We start from the raw sequence: 6,362 nt of genomic DNA on the forward strand, positions 1-6,362 counted from the left end.
CGGTGATGCCCGAGCGAAGGGGATGTGCCTGCATCCCTGTTTGTCTGGGAGCCTGTCCTGTGCAGGAGCTTGTTGCTGTCCCACTGGTACCCGCACCTCCCTCTCCAGCTCTGCCAGAGCCCTCTGGAGCACGTGCCTCTGCCAAAATTGCCAGAGCCGGCTGCTGGGGTGCGGGGAACGCCCTCCCATCCCAGCTCGGAGCAGGTTGCGGATGCTGGGGCAGAGGGCAGCCATGCGGAGCAGAGCTGTGTTTGCCCCTTGGCCGGGCTGTGGCTGGCACTTGCAGGGACAGTGCCAAGCGCAGAGCAGGAACAAGGCTTGGGCAGTGCCCTCCCTGTGCTCTGCCACAGGTAGAGACTGCCCCATCTAAGCGTGTTAGGAAGCAGACAGTGAATTCTGGCTGCTGTTCAAGTTTAATGTTTCCTTTCTCAGCCTTGAAGGCAGATGGAGCCCAGGGTAGCCCTTGCACAGAGCAGGAGGTATTTACAATGATTCTTTTAGGTCAGTAATGTTCAAAACCTATTTTTCTGCTCCTCTTGTTTTGTTTTCCATAAATCGTGTGCTGTAAAGTTGGAACAGCCTTGGAACAGCTGCGGCTTTTCACCCATATGCTTCCCTCCCCTCCACCCCCTATTAGGAGTAAGTGAAGGATGGGTTGTATGTGAATCACCTCCATACATATTTCACTTCTCCTGTCCCAGCAGTGCAAGACAGAGAAGGACCCTGTCCTGACAGGCAAAAAGGGTGTGTGTCTCAATTGTTTGAGGTCAACTGAGTTAGCCGAACACAATTAAAAAAAAAAAAAGCTCTCTTGATGCTGCTTAAGGTACAGCCTACCATGTCCAAAGCTGTGTTTGTGGCTGTGCAAGACCAGTTAATGTGCTAACCTGCATCTTAATGAACATTAAGGTAGGTTTTTAGTAATGTTAGTCTGACTCAACGGAGCTACCATGGTTGTAGTCGTGAGTGAACCTGTCCAGCCTAGATGGACAAGCTTGCTGGAGGCTTTAGTTTGCAGGACAGCACCAGTCACTGTTTCCGACGGTCTAAAGGTGATCTGCCTTTTTTTTCCCCTCTTGATTTTGCCAAAGCTGAGTGTGCCGTGAAAGATGAGTGGAAGGCTATAGAAAAGTGTTTATATTGTGATGTGGAAATCTACAGATCTCGCCCAAGAGCTGCTTTGTTGTACCTTTGTACAGCTCTCATCACCTCAGTGCAGTTCTCAGCAGGGTGTGTTGTGCCTGGCACTCCTTCACAGCACACCTGGATGCCCTTTATGCACGAGTCAAGCAGCTGCGTGGTTTTGTAGGGCCTTGCAGTCCTTTGCCAAGTGGCCATACAGACGAGCTGGGCAGCTGGACTGCTGTCAGTTTGCTCTCAGCAATGTAGGTGTCTGCGAGCCGGTGTGGGAAGGTTGTAAAGCTCTAAAGTATCTAAGTGACACCTCAGTCTCCATTCTGCTTTAAACACCCTGCTTGTGACAGGCCACAAGAGCAAAGCCCTTTGTGAGAACGTGTTTAAACTGATAAAACTTGAATCCTTAAATATTTAGCTTTCCACTGTGGTTATTGTAGGTAAAAAACGCTTCTTTGGTGCTGAGGATTTTTTTTTTTGAGCAGAGAAAAAAGTCTCCAGGAGACAGGAAGACACTGAGCGGTTAGTGCAGAGCCAGATGTACATCATCTGTATTTTAAAGCAGGCAGACTGTCTTCTGAAAATGGAATTATTTTGAGAAGAGAGGGGTATATAACAGTTGGAGTGCCTAGGCATACGGTCTGAAATGCTGAATAACCGCAATCCTCGCTAACTTCACAAGGAACGCTTCTGGAAACTGCTCTTGATGCATTGGGTACAAAGCACTACAAGTGCGGGTAAACAGTTCTTTAAAATATTTTGGCACACTGAGAAAACTTCAGAGAGTGCTACTTGGAAGCTGAACACTTGACTTTTCGTGGATAAGATCAGTTTAAATAGGTGTGTTTTTCTTCCTTCTGTGTGTATGAGAGAGGGGAACAGGAGGGCAAGTAAAAAAATCAGAGGAAAAGACCTCGTTGCTGACTGGGGAGACTTGTTTGACCTTCTGAGCCCTGTGTACTTGTCTGTGGTTTGCAGCCAAATGCTCTCACTTTGAGAGCGCCTTGCTCCTCGTGCTGAACTATTTTTTGACGCAGTGAATGAATGCAATATGTTAACACTCCTGTAAGTCCCAGAATTGCTTGGCTGCCCCTTGCCCTGCCTGCCTTGCGCTGGCTGAAAAGGTACCATTGTTTGTTCTGCAAACAGTGGGTGATGGTTGTTTCCAAGGTGACTGTGGCACTGTTGCTGCCCTCTAGTACAAAAAAAAACCAAAACTGTCATTAAACACCTGAGAGCATCCCACTGTCACCAGACAATGGGAGGGAGGTGGGAGCTGTCTGTAGGAGCTCTTTGGCTGGATGTTACAATACGGGTGGAGATAATGCCAGTAAGCTAAGAAGGGGCAATGCACACATTTAGTCAGTGCTACAAAATGTTGTTCCTAGATAGTGCACGGATACAGCTGTTGAAATTGCTGATTGTTTCTAAGTCTGGGAAGAAATTATGATAAATTTAAAGTCTCTGAATAATACCAGTCAACTGGTAGTTGTAGTTTGAGTTTACAGTAGTAATATCCTGCTTTTCCACTTAATTGATAGGATGTTTTGAAGACTGCTCAAGCCAAGGATGTGTGGACTTCTAGAGGGAAAGCTAAAAGAAAACACTCAACAGTTCTGCTAGACTTGTAGGTTTTCAGACTGTTTTGAAAAACAATTATTTGGGGGTAAAGTATCCATCCCCCAGAAAGAGAACCCGAGTAATTCTTTCATTCCTTTTGTATATCCTTGAAAGGCCTGTGGTACTCTGAACAGGGACTTATTTTGAAGTGTCTAGGTGGATGGATTTGAAGAATTTTTTCAGTCTTCTCCCTGAGCTGCGTGCCCATCTACTCATGCAGCTGTTTAGTGGGAGGGGGATGAGTTTAAAAAGAAAAACAAGCTAAGACTTCTTTTTAATTGGTCATGGATGCTGCTAGCAGAACTTTGCCTCCCCCTGCATCAGGTTTAGTACAGTTCATACGCAGGTTTCAGTAAACATTAACCACTTTTATCAGGGCTCACAGCATGCTGAATGGTTAGCAAAGAGCATGTACTGAGAGAAACAGAGAAAATGAACAAGTCCAAGGTCAAAAGGATGGTAGGTTTTCCTTTATTAAAATAAGGGGTGGAGAAGGTTGACAACACTTTGTGGAAAAAACAGGTTTGTGAGAAAACATGATTCTTGTCCTTAAGCTTTCATCTGGGTGAAAGTATGTGGGGGTACTACAAGGAGGATGTGCATCTTGAATTTTTCTTCTGCTCCAGTGAGATGACCGGAACAATCAGCCCTCCTTGCACTCTTGGTCACTGACAGCTTAGCTCCTCGTGACTCAGATCAATCCAGAGCAGAGTATAAGCTTTACTATTGCTTGTTGCATATTTGTAGGGGCCTGTTCCCCCCCAGCATCCACAAAGATCCCACTGGCTTGTGCAGTGCACAGCCAAACAGAGATCACAGTTCCCTCCCTTCTGTGCCTGCAACGATACAAAGCCATCCTGGTTAGGAAGGGTGGTTAAGGAACTGTAGTTTAGCATTTTGCCTCACCTTTTTTTCTCTTGAGCAACTTGGGTGTTTCTTTATTGCATTTGAAGGCTACAGTGCTGCTAACTTTTCTGCAGAATGAATTGCTGTAGTGATTAAAAAATAGTTGATCAGCTTAAGCAATGAAAATGAGGTAATTGTGGCTAAATTAATGAAATGATTTTACGTTGTGGTCTGGAAAAAAGGCATTTTGAAAAGAGCATGTAATCTGCCCTAATGAAATTTGTTGAAGCATCTGATGCCACAGTTCAAATTGTAAGTTATTTTTAATTGTGCAAATCAGCATATCCTGTCCCTCCTAGCTCCATTCAAATAATACTTTGCAACAGAAGCAGCAGCATTCACCTACATATTTCCTAGAAAACAGCATCACTGAGAGGTTGTACCTCATTGGAAGAACACAGATTTAGTTAAATGATACATCAAACACAGAAGAAATCCAAACCGTGTGTGGCTAGTCTGACAGTAGTTTGAGAAACACCCTCCACTGCATGCCCCTCAAATCAGAAACGTGTGCGCACAGTTAAAAAGCTCATCTTTGTGGTGACACAGATGATTCAGTGCAGGAAATGAGAGGAATTTCTTTCAGCAGTTAAGCATTTGTGGGGCGGGGGTGTGAGGAGGTCATGGTGTTCAACACACCCAGTTAGAAACCTTCAGGCTCCTTGCCCTACTGCGTTTTATTGATTCAAATCAGGGCTGATACTGGAAGCATCAGCATGAGAGGCAAATTCCATCCTGTTTGTCCCACCTGGATCAGATGGGAAGTAAGAGAAAGAAAGGAAGAGACTTTTTTGTTGATTTTAAATTTTACCTACAGACTTTAGCCATCCTGCTCAAAACCATCCCTTGTTATGGGAGGTGCAAGGACTCACTCTCGCATCCTGCTGGAGCTGAGCTGTGGGGTGGCTGGGCCAGTGCATGGAGGAGGGTTACCAGCAGGGCTGCAGTGATCCTTCTGCAATGGTTGCATGGTCCCAGGGCAGGCGCAGGGAGAGCTTTACATGCAGGCTTGCCATTACAGCTTCTTGAAAGATGCCATAGTCCATCTAAATATAAAATACGGACTGTGGTTTCGGTCTGAAATATTTGTGGGATTTTACAAAACCACTACAAACAAACAAAGTAAATAGCAAAAAAGTGACACATTTCAGGCAGGATTTTTTTTCCTTTTTCTGTTGCAAGGTGATGCAGAGACTTGTATTCTGTGATTCAGTGTTCAAAGGAAGGACATTTCTCAAATGGGGTACATCTTTATTCATCTCTTATTCACGGACTTCCTAAAGAGCTTTAGTATAAAGTTTTTCAGGAGACTGGGATGCAATTTTCTTTTCAACTCTGTTGATGTTCTCCCTGTTTCCCAGGTGTTTTTGTTGCCTTCTCCAAATTTAAAACTAACTAACAATTTCCTAGTAAGGTGATCATATGTTGTATTAGAAGCTTTTGTAAAGCCTATGGAGGAAAACCAAATCATGTGTACCACTTGCATTCTAGAATGCAGAGGGCAGGTTTCATGGGAGCATGTACAAAACATTACATATATGTGCAGACTTTTGCCTTGCCTGGAAACTGACCAACGGGTAAAGTCAGGCAGTTTTTAGATTGCTTTGATGCATCTGTAAAAGCTTTTGTAGTTTTGTATTTGCTGTAGGTCTCCAGCTGATAACTGGCATTAATGAAGTGGCTTTTTATACAGTTTTATTGAAATTATTTATGCAACTACAGTGCAAGCTTTCTTGCAAAAGCAGTCATTTGCAGTGCACAGCTGGTAAGCAGAAGCATTACTGTTCATTCTCCAGTATCTCAATAGCTATGGCTCAGTTCTCACCACTGCAGCTTGCAGTGCATGCTCCCAGTGTTTATTCCTTGACTCCAACGGGCCTGCAGGTTTTGGCTGCTTTGGCACAGAGGTGCAGGAATGGCTGTCTCTCTCTTGAAGAACCACTCATCCTGTTTTGTGTTTTTTTTTGGTTGGTCGCTTGCTTTCTTGCTTGGGTTTTTTAAACCTCAGTGGAAAAGTACTTTTACTGTCAGTCTGTGGGACCACAGTCCTGTTCACCTCTGAAATGGTTTCATAATAGGCTCTCAGAAGACCATTAGGTGCACTGGGGATAGGAAGAGTTACATGCATTCTCTTTTTAGATACCCTTGCAAAGGCTTCAGTGCCAGAAGACTCTATTAATAATGTCTTAAAACACACACTCTCTTAATAATACAATGGAGGGACTCATTCTGTCAGCCACAAAATTTCTGTCATCTCTCCTTCAGCTGGGCTTGCCTTGGCTGTGGAATTGTCAGTTCTCCCAAACTGTCAAGATAAGTTTTTAGGAGAAAACTATTGGGCGAGATGTGAGACCTCTATGCTGCATGAGAGCCAGGAGGAAATAAGGTGCACAGCCTCAGGGCAGCCAGGAGTGGCTGGGGAGAGTTGTTTCTTATTTCCTGTCAATGTGCAGGTGGGACTTAATTCTTTTGGTGTCTTACAGGAACTGCCACTAACTCTCCCACTGAACTTCAGTTATGGTGTATGATGTGGGGTTCTTTTGCTTTATTGCTTAGCTCAGTGGAATGGAGCAGGTGACAGGTATTCATTAGTAAGCCATGCTGCTTTAACTGCTTATCTCCAAAGGGAGCACTTTTGCATAGACTTGCATGGGTGTCTCGTGCACCTTAGGGACAGGTCAGATTTGCTTTCAGAGATGTCA

The sequence above is a fragment of the Geospiza fortis genome, unplaced genomic scaffold (assembly GCF_000277835.1).
Source record: "Geospiza fortis unplaced genomic scaffold, GeoFor_1.0 scaffold219, whole genome shotgun sequence".
Classification (NCBI taxonomy): Eukaryota; Metazoa; Chordata; class Aves; order Passeriformes; family Thraupidae; genus Geospiza; species Geospiza fortis.